At 37.1% G+C, this 15872-nt stretch overlaps 1 long non-coding RNA gene across 1 annotated transcript in view; it reads right to left on the bottom strand.

The window, feature by feature from the left end:
- The window catches only part of LOC102260010, a 77013-nt gene that overhangs the window by 56735 nt on the left and 4406 nt on the right, over positions 1 to 15872 (bottom strand). Inside the window, exon 2 of the long non-coding RNA XR_313806.2 lies at positions 7750 to 7899. This is a non-coding gene — a long non-coding RNA (uncharacterized LOC102260010). The remainder of the gene's footprint in view (positions 1 to 7749; positions 7900 to 15872) is intronic.

The raw sequence follows: 15872 nt of genomic DNA, 5'->3' as shown, positions 1-15872 counted from the left end.
CTTTTTTTTTTTTGATGTAGTCCCATTTATTTTTTCCTTTGTTTCTTTTGCCCTAGGAGATATATTGGTGAAAATTCTGCTATGTGAGATTTTACTGCCTATGTTTTCTTCTATAATTTTTATGGTTTCACAACTTAAGTCTTTTTTTATAATCCTCACATGAGGATATTTTTTCCATTGATACTTACAGAGAGCAGAAGAGAGGAAAGGGAGGGAGGGGAGGGAAGGGAGGAAGGGGGAGAGAGAAAGAGAAAGGAAGATTGATGTGAGAGATACACATCATTTGGTTGCTTCCCGCATGTGCCCTGACTAGGGCTGCAACCCAGGTACGTGCCCTTGACTGGGAATCGAACCCATGACCCTTTGGTGCTTGGCCTGACGCTCTAATCACTGAGATACACTGGGTAGGGCAATTATTACTTTTTAAAAGCCAGGTTTATTGAGGTACAATATACATAGAATAAAATTCACCTCTAATGCACAGTTCTGAGTTTTGATAAATGCACAGAATCGTGTAACAGCCACCACAATCAAAATACAGAACATTTTAACACCAAAAATGTTCCCTCATGTCCCACTATAGACAGCCTTCCCCACCCTGTTCCTGTCAATTAATAGTCTGTTTTCTGCCCCCATAGTTTTTTAAAAAAATATATTTTATTGATTTTTTACAGAGAGGAAGGGAGAGGGATAGAGAGTTAGAAATATCGATGAGAGAGAAACATCGATCAGCTGCCTCCTGCACACCCCCTACTGGGGATGTGCCCGCAACCAAGGTACATGCCCTTGACTGGAATTGAACCTGGGACCCTTTAGTCCGCAGGCCGACGCTCCAGCCACTGAGCCAAACTGGTTAGGGCTGCCCACATAGTTTTACCTTTTCCACAATGTCGTACAAATGGACATTGTAGGCATTTAAGTCTGATATTTTTCATGCAGCGCGTTTTCACATGTGTTAAAGAGTTTGTTTGTTTTTCTTGCTGAATAATATTTCATTGTGGGCATGTACCAAAGTGTAACTATATACTAGCTGAAAGATTTCGGAGGATTGTTTTCAAGTATCTTTAAAAATAATTTTTATAAACATTGCCTGATTTCTATTAAAAATTCTTTTATAATATTTTCTCTATAATTTTATATTCATTTTGATTTGCTTACTGTATCTGCATTCTTTTTCCTATTTACTGTTTTTTTTACTGTGTTATATGTGGCATTTGTTCATTATATTAGTCTCTTTAGAAAGCAGCTTTTGATGTAATTTTCAAGTGTATTTTAAATTTCTAATTAGCTTTATTACGTTTTTAGTGTATTTTCACTCAGGATTTAAAATTTTTCTTTTCTACGATCTGAAATTGAATGTTTATTTAATTAATTGTCAATTAGTAGTAAAATGATTTATGAGCATATATTTTCTTCTAAGATGAGTTTTCCTGCATTTCAAGGTTTCTGAGAAGTACTTCATTATTTTAATAGACTTTTATTATGTTCTTAATTTTATCCTTGATAAGTCTCCGTGATAAGTCTATTATTTAGAAGAATTAAAATTGTTTTCATGTAATTAGGTTTTTATGTTTCATATTTTTGTTATTTATTTCTGTTTTTAGCATAACTGATGGCCTAGAGAACATTTGTATGTACTATAGAGTTCCTCTACCTCATTTAATTTATTATAAATATCAATTAATTCTATATTTGAAGACGTTAGGACCTTTAATACAATATTTCATCCCCTCAGTTTCTCATATTGACACTGGAGAACAAAAACCTCCAATATAACTTTGATTCTTGCAATTCCTGTATTTCTAACAACATATACACCACTGGGCTTTTGACACTGGGTTCACGTGTCACTTGGTTCTTTTCTACCTACCTTCTGCCACTTTCCTAGGTAAATTATCCATTCCATTTCTTAGTGTCAGAGTTCCTTAATCTCCACTCCAACTCTTACTTCCTTTCAACAGCCCTCTCTCCTGGCCACATCCTAGAGCTTGTTACAACTTTGGACTCTTCTATCTTTGATATCTCTCTCTCAGGCCACATCCTTCCTCTCAATTCCTGACTCCCACAGAGTAGCAAACTCATCTAATCCTGCCCTCCAGCCCCTCAGCTCTTTCCCTAGTTCTAGTTGGGCTTATCCCATTTTGGTTTCTCTTTCTTTAATTTGACCCTCATTTCAGCTACTTCAACTTTGTTCTCACTGGTACCTTTAATTTCCTTCCCCTCTTGTCTTTCTACTTTATCTGTCCCACAAATTTCCAACCCTGGATCATTATATTCATCTCTCTTCTCTGCTACTACCTTTAGGGGCTGCAGAATTGGTAAAGTTTCTTGATTGATAATGAGAAACCAATTGGAGCTAGCTTCAACGAAAGAAATTAGCATGAAGATCCAAATTTGTACCCTCAGAAAACCAAGGTTAAGAATGTAGCTTGGCCTCTAAGGGACCAGAATGGGACTTCCCTCCTCATTTTTCTTTCTGCTCCTCTCTGTCTGACTGCTTCTTTTTTCTCTCATTCTCTTTATCTAGAACAGCTTTCTTTTCTCCTACAGTCACACAAAGGCTGTACGTGCGCACCCGCACGTGGTATTTTGTGGAAGAGCCACACTCAAGGGGCCAAAGAGCCACATGTGGCTCGCGAGCCACGGTTTGCCGACCACTGGTAAGGGCATGGTCATATTTCACAGAAATGGCAGCTGAGGACCCAGAGTTGTTGCCAGTAGGATAGGATATGACAATGGGGCTTCCCCAAGTTATATGTAACTCATGAAATCCAGTACTGTGGTCAGAGGAATACTAGGTTCTGATTGAACTGGTCTTAGTTAGATGCTCACATGTAGAGGCTGAAGTAGTCCATGGCAACCTGAACCACATAAAATTAGAGTAGATTCTTCTAGGTAATGAAAAACAATGACTACCTGAAATAGTTGCTAAATGATAGATAAGGAAGCTGAGAAACTTTCTGGTGGTTAATTACCATCTATTGCAAGGCCAGAATGAATAAGTTTACACTCAATATGTTTTCATTGCTTTATTTGAAGTTTATAAAAAACACCTTAGAATGTTAAAAATATCCTCATTCCTTGTTAAATACCGAACAATATTTTTCCAAAGTCAAATATAAATGACTTTAGATTATTTTGGATTAACCACACCATTGTTTTCTTCCATTAGCCAAGGTAATCAACAGTCAATGAAATAAACTTATGTGTGTCATTTGTTTAGTAATATATCATAATTATGTAAAAACAAATGAACGTCAGGGAGTACAGTTTTGCTTTGGGCAAATTCATTTAGGATATGAATTCTACCCATATTGATATGTAACATAGTTAAATATATGCTTAGAAAATGCTATAATTATTCACTGAGTGCCTTTATACTATACATTTTTTTCTGCCTCATATAAATCATTTACTGAGAAATTATAGAAGGTAAACATAACAACACAACAAAGAATAAGGATAAAAAGTTTTGTTTTCTTTATTTTGTCCTAGTTGCTTTTTCCTTTGGGCTCTGCTCTTACTCTCCTATTGAATGGGCAACAACCCCAAAGATGGTCTTTGGGAAATCTGGAATAACCAAATGAATTAAATAAGCCAAAACTGAATACCTTCCTCCCCTCCTACCTGTTGTAGTGTAACCTGGTTTCTCTGTAGCTTCAGAAAGTATATTCTCATGAAATCAGCCTGCAAGGATTGTTCTTTTCTCTGACAGAGTTTCTGACTAAAGCCCTCTCAGGCCTTTGTTATTTCCACTACTCACTCTCAAAGAAATTTGCTCTCAGTGGAATTGCAAATGTCTAAATTTCTCCCACAGATTTATCACTTGTAAGAAAATGTTTGGAAAGAAGCCAATGAGAGATGAGGCTAATAGAGAGCATTTAATAAATGCTTTCTTTCTTCTTTTTTTTTTTTAAAAAAAAATCAAAAGCCACTAGTGTTCTATGGTTAAAAAAGACAAAAGATAAAAAGGATTTTTGCACACCTCCCTGTCAGTGATCATATTCTGATACTTGCCAGTGAAATATATTTCCAGTATAATATTTTAGTTGACTCTTGATAGTCACTGCTAATGTCTTATTAGAAAGCTCTAGTTTAAAAAAACTAACATTTCTTTACATTTGATTTTTAAAATATCAGCCAAATGTACTTGAGTTTTTAAACTAGGTGGACAACCTTGATTTATTCTCCAAATATTTACATCTCAGACACTGTGATATAATGCTTAGAAAATAGTCACTGTCCTTTCTCAGGAATATCACTTTAATAGTTTCCTCTGTACTTTATCGACAATTTCCCCATCTCCAAGGGATTGTGTTCTTATTTATAATATAAACATGCTCTTGTTTCTATCTTTAAAAATATTCCATATTTTTGAACCACATTCTCCATTGCTATAGTCCCATATCTCTGCTACTCTTTGCAGTAAATCTTCAAAGAGTTGTCTGTATGTATGTGCTATCTCCAGTTCTTGTCCCTTCTTCACCCTAACCAACTTCATTCAACTTTTACTCACACCACTCCTCCAAAAGAACTCTTTCAAGTTGCTCAATCCAATGATTAATTCTCAGACTTCATTTTACTTGACCTGTAAGCATAATTTGACACAATTGATCACTCTCTCCTCTGTGATATACTTTTAGCATTTGGCATTTGGGATACCACATTCTTACTCTTTTTCCTACCTTACTGGTTGCTTCTTCTCAGTTTCATTTGCCAGCTCTTCCTCTCTCCTTCATCTTGATATTGGAGTACCGTAGGCCCCAGTCTTTTGTCCTCTTCACTATTTATATTCATTCCAGAACTAATTTCATCTAGTGTTTTGGCTTTATATATCACCTTTATGCCAATGACTCACAAATTTATATCTTCATCCCCAACTCTCCAGCTAAACTTTAGATTCATAAAATCTAGCTGCCAAATTAACAATCCCATCGTATGTTAATTTGGGATAATGTGCAACATTATCAAGTTTAACTAGACATCTCAGTTTAACAGGTTTAAAACTGAGTTCCTGAAGCAAGGACACCCAGTAGCAATGAGCACATCTAGTGCTCATATCTTGTTTTCTAAATACCATTTCCCACTAAAAGGAACCATAACTCCTTGGAGAACTGGCTGATTCCAGGCATGGAACAGAGAAAATATAAGATGAGCCAGGAGCATCTTGTGGTTCCAGAAAATAAGAAAGTGCTAAATACAAATAAATAAATAAAAATAAATAAATAAATAAAAGGAAGTGGGTGGGGGGAGACACGTCAAAAGAACACAGAAGCAAACCTGAAGGTCAATGACCAAATCTGGGATAATGTGAACATCAAAATCATGTACTAGTGAAATATAAGCCACAGAATAAAATAAATATCCATAATAACATAAATTACTGGATAAATAAATGATGAGAAGGGACAGCTCATCCTACCTAATAATAGACAAACATGGTAATTGACCATACCTTCGCTATGCCTCCCATTGGCTAATCAGCATGATATGCAAATTAACCGCCAACAAAGATGGTGGTTAATTTGCATATACCAGCTGGGAGCGAAGACTGAAGACAACATGGAAGTGAAGCGCTATAGAAGGGAGCTAAGTAGAGGTGGTGGAGACAGGAACGGAGCCAAGGCTGTGGAGGCGGGAGGCGGGAGGGGAAACCCACCCGGAGTGGCTGGGAGTGGGAGCGAAGCCCACCTCAGTGGGTTTCACTCCCTTCTCTGCTTTGCTCCAGATGCAGGAGAATAAAATAAATATCCATAATAACATAAATTACTGGACAGATAAATAAATGATGAGAAGGGACAGCTCATCTAATAATACTTGCAGGAATCTTCCTGCAATGGGCCTCTAGTCTAATAATAAGGTAGAAGAAATAATAGAAATGAGAAAATTACTGTTTGGCAAACAGCACAGTAATTATTGTTGCCTACAAGCGTCATTAATAGGTGCCAAAATTAGTGGGTAAATACATGCTGAGAAACAAGATACTTATATAATCTCAAAGTATCGTCCCACAAGACACTCACTAATAACAAACAGAAAAATCATAACTTTACCTTGGAGAGACAGTGTTCCAAGTACATCAATGGTAATGAGACATATCAACATCACGTGCCTCCTTGATATAATGGCATCACTTCTGTAGTAGTATAGCCAAAAATTTATAACCATGGCCAACTCAATTGAGGGAAATTTTATAAAATAACTGATCCGTATTTCTTTAAAAATGTCAAATGAAAGACAAAGAAAGAAGGAGAAACTGTCCTAGATTGGGACAGTTAGTAGCATCATATCAATGTTAATTTCCTGGTTTATAATTATACTTTGGTTTTGTAAAATGTTATCATCTGAAGGAGCTGGGTGAAAGTTACACACGAGTTAACTGTAACATTTCTTAAACTTAAAAAAAAATCTAACATTATTTAAAAAAAAATAAAAAGTAAAAAAAAATACCCAAATTCTTTATCTCTCTTTTATCAATCTACTCCATCTCCACTGATGGCAATTTCATTCTTCTTGTATCCAGGCCAAAATCTTTGAAATTACCCTTCATTTCTCTTTTTTTCCCCCTCCTCATATCTTAAATACATTCTACAGGAAATTTTATGAGTGTCTTTAAATACATCCAAAATCTAACCATTTCTTATCACCTCTACTGTAACCTCACTAGTCCAGGATACCATAAGTGCTTGCCTGGATTATTACAAAAGCTTTTTAACTGAACTTCTTGATCCATTCCTCTTCTAGTAACACTCCATTGGCTCCCATTTCTTTCAGAGTAAAGGCTAAAGTTCTGACTATGGCCCAGGAGCCATATACAATCTGGTTTTGTTAATATCTGACCTCCTTTCTTATTACTCATTCCATTCCAACCACTTTGATCTTCCTGCTTTCTCTTGACCATGCCAAGCTGCTCCTCCCTTAGAGCCTTTCTACTGGCTGTTCCCTTTTCCCTGAATTTCCTTTCTTGCCCCACACATTACTTAGCTAACCTCCTTCTCTTTTTCAAGCTTTTGCTTAAAGGTCTTTCTCCCAGTGAGTGACCACTATCTTTACAAATTACAAGCCCTTATCTTGGTTCTTCTTAATCTGCTGCAATTTTTGGCCATTTTTTATCATCTTTGAATGCAAAATAGAATTTTTACTTGTATCATATATATTGTATATTGTTGATCTCTATAAACAATATTATATATCTGCTTATTGCTAGCATATAAACTCTTAAGAGGGCATAGATATTAGTCTTTTTTCTGAGCATTAATACAGTCCTTGGTACACTGTATTCACTTAAAAATATAAACAATATTATATATCTGCTTATTGCTAGCATATAAATTCTTAAGAGGGCAGAGATATTAGTCTTTTTCTGAGCTTTAATACAGTCCTTGGTACACTGTATACACTTAAAAATACGTTATGATATGACTCAAAAGTTTATTATTTGATTGATATATTACTGAAGGACAGAGAAAACATCATATGTCTCTTTCCCACAGATACTTATGAGCAACCAGGTAGTTAGATAACAGATACAAATTATTTGTTTAAAAGTCAAGACAATGTGTAAAAATAAGAAGTTTAGCCAGGACTATTTTGGTGACAAGTGAAACAAAACCACTCAAATTAGCTTAAGGTATAAAATGGGGGTCGGGGGGGAGGGAATTTACTTGTTACAAAACTGAACAGCTCAGAAGTAAATCTAGATCCAGGCATACTGGATGTAGGGGACTTACAGCTGTCTTAAGAACTTACTGATTTCTTTCATTTTTGCTCAACTTGATCTTCCTTTGAAATGGCTTGGGTCTCCGGCAGGTGTTCTCCACATGGTAGTCCCAGAAGCTCCAGCACAGATTCTTTAGGTTGAGTAAGCCCAGAATTCACTCTGGCCTGATGGGGGTTGCACTGTGGCAAAGGAATGAGGGACTCTCATTACTATAGCTTGGGCCACAGGCACAATCCCCAAACCACTTATACTGAGAGTGGGAGGAGTAAAACATGAAATTAATTATAGAATTGAGCCAAACCAATTAGTGTAAATTTGTAGAATTGTATAGCTGATATTAGAAGTACAGCACTCTGACCCCTAGTGGTCAGATTCCATAAAGAAAATGTAGTATTAGTTCCAAGGCAACAGACGGTTAACTTATTGCACTTCATATTTTTATAAGATTTTTTTTCCAATTTATTAAGAACATCAGTATCCTTCCTTTCTATCCTCTGCATTGAAGCTTTCACCTATTTAGGGCAAATTTTCTTTTGACATAGTTCTTGTATCCCTTCCTTTTCCCCTATCTCTTTGGTCACCCATCTTCTTTCTTGGCTTCAGATTTAGAGTACTGTGATAATATCCTAAGTTATTTCCTTAGCTTCAATACTTTATAAAAATCAATACCTAAAAAATATTTCTAAAAAACTGCTTTAGTTGTATGGTGCCCAGCTTGGGAATTTACTCTGACACTAAATTCATCATTCCCAATCAAAGTCCTGAGGTCTAGCATTAACTATCATATGCCCCCTCATCCTTTTGCTTGAGAAAATACAATTAGCTTTCTGTCACATGCAATGGTAAGCTAACATAAATAATGTTATATCTGCATAATACATGGTGACTTGTTGAACTTTAAAAATTGAGAACACTTATTATTTACACTTTTATTTCTTATATAAGAAATAGATTAATCCATTTTAAATTTGATCCCACTAAACTTCCCTAATATTCTATACAGAAAATTCCATGTATACTTCTTATCATTTTTTAAGTGAATTGCCTAACTTATTTCTCATAAAAAGATACTGATTGGTACAAATTTATAAGCACTTTGCTAATTGCTCAGGTCATAATATGCTAAATCTAAAATATATGTTCCTAAATGTTTATACTTTTCATATTTTATTCTTTTGTTTTTGGTCAGTGGCTGAGATAGTAAGAATTCTCTAACTTCATTATTGTCTACAATTTCTCTTCAATTTTCATTGTAAAGTTTAACATAAAACAATGAGTCAATTACTCTGAAAGCTTATAGATTTTATTCTGCATTTTCTTTATCTTCAATTCCCTTTCATACTTTCAATGAAAGCATGCAGTTTCTTTCTTCTGAAGTATTCCTATAGAATTATTTAAAAAAAGATAAAAACAAACAAACAAAAAACAACCCTGAACTACTTCTGGTCAAGATGGCAATATAGATAAATGTACTCATATCCTCCCACAACCACATCAAAATTACAACTAAACTACAGAGCCCCCATCATTCAGAACCAGCTGAAATCTAGCTGAATAGACGTCCTAGGGAACTAAAGAAGAAGCCACATCAATACTGGTAGGACAGGCGGAGATGCCGAATGGGCTGGTCCCACATCCACATGTCGTGGATAAAGATTGGGAGGGTTGGCTCAGCTGTGGAGGTCCTCCATTAGGAGAAAGGAAGGTCTCAGCTCCACACCAGGCCCTCCAGTTCAGGGTTCCATTGCCTCGAATAAAAGTCCCCATAACTTCTGGCTTTAAAAACCAGTGGGAATTATGGCTGAGGAATATAGAGGGCTTCTGGAGTCCCAGGCAGTTCCTCTTAAAAGGCCTACTAACGGACTTACTCAGACTCACTCTCTCTGAGCTCCAGTGCTGGGGCAGCAGTTTAAAAGGATCCAAGGAGCTCTGACTGGTTTGGCTCAGTAGATAGAGCGTTGGCCTGCGGACTGAAGGGTCCCAGGTTTGATTCCGGTCAAGGGCATGTACCATGGTTGCAGGCACATTCCCAGTAAAGGGTGTGCAGGAGGCAGCTGATCGATGTTTCTCTCTCATCGATGTTTCTAACTCTCTATCCCTCTCCCTTCCTCTCTGTAAAAAAATCAATAAAGTATATTAAAAATAAATAATAGGATCCAAGGACATACAGGGAGGAACTGAATTGTCTAGTATCAGGGCAAGAGCTGTGTGTGGGGGGGTGAGGGCAACTTTCTGCTAGACAAAAGTGCTGGCAGAGGCCATTACTCCTTTTCTGAGCCCTTCCCCCAGAGTCTGCAGGTGGGCACCATATCTGAGTTTCCATCAATGTGGTACACACTGTTCACTCTGCCCAGATGATTCCCTGAGAATTCACCCCACCCAACTTGCAGGCCAACCCAAGCTGTTTCTAGTGGCTTTTCCATATGCATGGCCTGTCTTGGCTTATGCTTCAGATTTTCCTAAAATCTCTAAAACAAGCAGCATCTGGTCTCATAAAGTCCTGTACCTCTTGCTAAATGGCCCCAGGCCTGGCACTAGCAGCAGCCTTGGTTTGCAGCTTGGGTAGCTCCAAGCCCAGCACCAGTAGCAGTCATCTGCAGATCACTTTGTAGCTCATGCCCGTTGGCGCTGGGCAGAACACAGGTGGCAGCTGACCTTGGTCTGCACCTCCCAGGAGGTCCCAGAGCCAGTGTATCTGGTGTACAGCTTCAGACAACATCGATGCCCCACCCAACCACTTCCACAAGTTACACACTCAAGTGGCAGACTCAGCGGGCACCAGAACCCCACTGAAGTAAGTCCTGCTGCATAGGATGGGTCCCTGACCAGCTGATCCTTCATGGTGGCTGGTGGTCTCTGCCAGTGTCTGTAGCAGATCGGCTGGTGATAAATCCCTCCCATTGATGTGCCAAAAGCAATCATGGCTTAACTACAATAGGAGGGTATACACAGCCCACACAGGTAGGGCGCACCTGAAGTGCCCAGCTTGGGTGATTGGGAAGGCTGTGCCACTGGACCTTACAGAACACCTACTACATTAGGCCACTCTACCAAGTCTGGGAGACATAGCAGCTTTGCCTAATACATAGAAACAAACAGAGGCAGGCTGTCAAAATGACAAGACAAAAAAACATGACTCAAATGAAAGAAACATGACTCAGAAGAAAACTCTAGAAAAAGAACTAAAATGACAAGACAAAAAAACATGACTCAAATGAAAGAACAGAAGAAAACTCTAGAAAAAGAACTTAACAAATGGAGACAATCAATCTACTAGATGCAGAGTTCAGAACACTGGTTATAGGATGCTCAGTGAACTTAGTGAAAACATCAATAGTATAAAAAAGGACATGGAAACCATAAAAAAAGAACCAGTCAGTAACGAAGGGTACACTAACTGAAATGAAGAATAATTTACAGGGAATAAACAGTAGAGTAGATAAAGCTGAGAATCAAATCAGCAATTTGGAATATAAGGAAGAAAAAGTCACCCAATCAGAACAGCAAGAAGAAAAAAGAATCCAAAAAATGAAGATAGTGTAAGGAGCCTCTGGGACAACTTCAAGCATACCAACATTCACATCACGGATGTGCCAGAAGGGAAGAGAGAAAGCAAGAAATTGAAAACCTACTAGTATTTGAAAGAATAATGACAGAAAACTTCCCTAAACTGGTGAAGGAAGTAGACATACAAGTCTAGGAAGCACAGAGAGTCCCACACAAGATGAAGCCAAAGAGGCCCACACCAAGACATATCATAATTAAAATGCAAAACATTAAAGACAAAGACAAAATCTAAAAAGCAGCAAGAGAAAAGCAGTTACCTACAAGAGAGCTCCCATAAGACAATCAGCTGGTTTCTCAACAGAAACTTTTCAGGCCAGAAAGGACTGGCAATAAATATTCAAAGCGATGAAAAGAACCTACAACCAAGATTACTCTATCCAGCAAAGTTCTCATTTAGAATTGGTCAGATGAAGAGCTTCACAGACAAGGAAAAGCGAAAGGAGTTCATCACCACCAAACCAGCATGACATGAAAATTATGAACAATAAAATTACAATGAACACACATCTATCAACAATTAAATCTAAAAAACAAAATAAATGAACAAGCAGGACAGAAACGGACTTATAGATAGAGATAACATTTTGAAGGCTGCCAGATGGGAGGAGGGTGGGGGATGGGTGAGTAAGGTGAAACGATTAAGAAGTACAAATAGGTTATTACCAAAAAGTCACGGGGATGTAAAGTACAGCACAGGGACTATAGTCAGTAATATTCTAATAACTTTGTATAGTGTCCGATGGCTACAAGAGTTATCAGGATGATCACTTAATAAGTTATATACTGTCTAATCACTGAGGTGTACACCTGAAACTAATATAATATTGTATATCAACTGTAATTGAAAAATAAAAAATGATTTAAAATGATTTAAATGAACTCAGACTGCCTATGACTCAGTAAAAAAAAAAAGGATAATGACAGAATAACAATAGGACTCCTAACTCATCAGATAAGAGAATAATTATGATGAATACATTTGAGAATTCACATAGAGGGCTTAATATAGCTACTGACACATTTTATAAGTTCTCAAAAAAGTTAACTTTTACTATTATTTTCTAGATTCACTTGCATTTTTAATAGTATATACCAATTTGTTTGTCTAGCACCAAACATTTATAAAACATTTAATATTATATTATGGGCTAAAAAGCATTAACAATATGGAATGTCTATTCTTGTGAAGTTTACAATATAATTTGAGAGACAAAGCATAAAGACTTAAAATTTATAAACAAAATGTGGCATAAACATACAATGGAATGTTATTCAGCTTCAAAAGGAAGGAAATTCTGACATGCTACAACATGAATGAACCTTGAAGGCATTATGCTAAGTGAAAAAAAAAAGCTAAAAAGGACAAATATTGTAAGAGGTACCTAGAACAGTCAAATTCATACAGACAGAAAGCAGAATGGTGGTTGCCAGAGGTTGGGTGGAGAGGGGAGGAGCGGTTGTTTAATGAGTACAGTTTCAGTTTTGGAGGTGACAAAGTTCGGGAGATGAATGGTGGTGATGGGGCACCAAAAAAATGTGAATGTGCTCAATGCTATTAAACTGTATACTTAGAAATGATCACAGCGGTAAATGTCATGTTATGTATATCTTACCACAGTAAAAAAGGTTTAAAACTTAAATATTCATATAGGGGAAATTAAATTTCATCACTACAATGTGCCAGATAAACCAGTAATTTATAAATTATCAAATGCCATTTTAACTTGATTAATAAAATGTACCCATTTATTTTTTGAATAAATAATACATTTGTATTGTACAAAAATAAAAAATACAAAGTGATATATAGAAAAAAATAGGTCTTATTTTAGCCACTCAGCTCCTTTTCCTAAAGACAACCCCATTACCAGTTACTTATATATTCTACCAGATATTCTATCTATCTATCTATCTATCTATCTATCTATCTATCTATCTTCAATAACTATATTCATATACTGTATACATAATGTTGCAACTTTCTTTGACAGCACATTAAATGTTCTTTTTAAAGAGCTATCTAGTACATACCATAAATATCTTTATAGCATGTACTATATACCCTTAGTGAGAAGCTAGAGAGGGTTCCCAGTCTTTAATTTGCTTGGATTTCACCAGAGGTATTGGAGTTAGTCACTTTATCCAAAAACTTGGAAACGTCTTTGTATCATTTTCTTTGGCACCTATCACTCACTAAGTCTTGATAATTTTATCTCCTCAGTATCTCTTCTGTCATCCCTCCCCATTTCCCATTCCTCATATAGGTGTGTGTGTGTGTTCTTATTCTTTAATTTGCTTGGAAAGGTTAAAATGAACATAAAATACATAAAAAATATTCAATTCTCTTGATGATTCTTATAAAATCTCTGAAAATAATGAAGCCTCAAGTTTATTTCTTTTGGATCCCAAGCCACATTGTGAAACACTTGGATTGGTGACATATAATCTCCCATTAGCTATCTTCAATAGCCTATTGCTAAAATTTAGTGCAAACCACGGAAGGTCACCTGGGTGGTCTTACATTGGGCTGGTGAGTGGACAATTCTAATTCAGATTAGCGAGCCACCAAAACCCCACAGAATGTGACTCTAATGGTAACTATAACAACTCTCTTCCCAAAGAAAATTGTTCAGTTTACGAAGCAGTCCCACAAAAACACACATATATACAAAACTTGGAATTCTTAGGAAAATAAGCAACCCAATTTCACTCAGTTGGACAGTCAGCAAGTTAGTGATTTTGCGGTTTGATCCTCATATGGTACATCAATCATGGCAAGTTTCTTTCTCTCTCCATTTCAGGTAAAACCACTACTTCCCATGCAACATGTCATTACCCTCACAATAGGATCTGCTTAGTAATAGAGTCCTCATATAGGCGTTTACTATTTCTTCATGTCTGATGTTTGGTCCTCAATGCACTCTCCTGAGAGAAGAATTTGCTCAGTCACTTTTATGCTACTAATATATCCAGAGTTAGATCTAATGTCTCCATTGTAGCCAACAAGGCTCACCTTAATTTGGTCCTTGTACTTTCCCTCTCTAGCCTTCTCTACCAACTTTACCCTGCTTGCTTTTATGTGTACAATAGTTTACAGTTTCTGGCCTCTATGCATTTTCTCTCATTGTCTTCCCAGCCTGGAATACCTTCATCCATTTCCCTTATTTTATCAATGTGGGAAGTCTTGATCTCTTTATGCAAGAGGAGAAACCTCCTTTTTGTGATCTGCAGATCTGCATTCATCTTCCATAATGATTGCTATTCTCTACTGAAACAATTTTTTTTAAAGTAGGCTGAAATAATGGTGGGAGTGGTCTTTTTCCTTTCTAGCTCTAGTATCCAGCAGTGTTTGAGGTCATGTGGTATGCACTCAATAAAATTTCTTTAGTTGAATTTAACTAGATCTTGGGGAAAAGGGGTAGAGTTATTCATTCATTCCTATGTTTATTGAGTGGCTATTAGGTGCAAGATTATGTTCTAGGCAGTGGGATTATAACCAAGAAGATTACCCAGGGACTACTTTTGGCCTAGTAAAAGAGATGGGGCAATGTAAACATACAATTACTAGAGGCCCAACGCACGAAATTCGTGCAAGAGTAGGCCTTCCTTCCCCCGGCTGCCAGCACCGGCTTCTTTCTGGCACCCGGGACCCAGCTTCCCTCGCAGCCCCGGCTTCGTCCGGAAGGATGTCCAGTCTAATTAGCGTATTACCCTTTTATTATTATAGATAATTCACTGGGTGGATTGCAGTGGCTCCCAGGTCACAGTTCAGATTCTTTCATAAGCAAAGGGTGACACTTTAATTCAAGGAAATTGCACTAGGAAAAGACATTTATAAAATAAGGCCATCACTCCAAATCACTGTGAAACCCAGAGTCAGACATAAAACTCAAGATTTCTGACTTTCTTTTTTAAAAATATATTTTTATTGATTTCAGAGAGGAAGGGAGAGGGAGAGAGAGATAGAAACATCAATGATGATATAGAATCATTGTTAGGCTGCCTCCTGCACGCCCCTTATTGGGGATGAGCCCGCATTCCAGGCATGTGCCCTTGACCAGAATAGAACCTGGGACTCCTCAGTCTGCAGGCCGACACTCTATCTACTGAGCCAAACCAGCCAGGGCCTGACTTTCTGTTTATGGCTCATGGGCTCCACATTTTGAAGTAGAGACGCTCTTCTGGGGAACAGAAGGTCAAATACAGTGTCTTGGGGAAAGAATATAAAGTGACGTAACGCATGTAAGACCACCAGGTCAGAATCAGTATACTCCATGAAAGTTCTCTTTCTGTGCTAAACTGCCTTCTAAACATTAAAAAACAAAAAAAACAAAAAAAAACTTGCTTGGTGTTAAATGAACTATATTAAAATTTAATCTATCATCGTTCTTTATCTATCCAGTGGTTCTCAACCTTCTGGCCCTTTAAATACAGTTCCTCATGCTGTGACCCAACCATAAAATTATTTTCGTTGCTACTTCATAACTGTAATGTTGCTACTGTTATGAATCGTAATGTAAATATCTGATATGCAGGATGGTCTTAGGCGACCCCTGGGAAAGGGTCGTTCGACTGCCAAAGGGGT

The sequence above is a fragment of the Myotis brandtii genome, unplaced genomic scaffold, assembly GCF_000412655.1.
Source record: "Myotis brandtii unplaced genomic scaffold, ASM41265v1 scaffold311, whole genome shotgun sequence".
Lineage (NCBI taxonomy): Eukaryota > Metazoa > Chordata > Mammalia > Chiroptera > Vespertilionidae > Myotis > Myotis brandtii.
The sequence above is the reverse complement of the archived record's forward strand: the minus strand, read 5'-3'. Positions and strand labels throughout refer to the sequence as shown.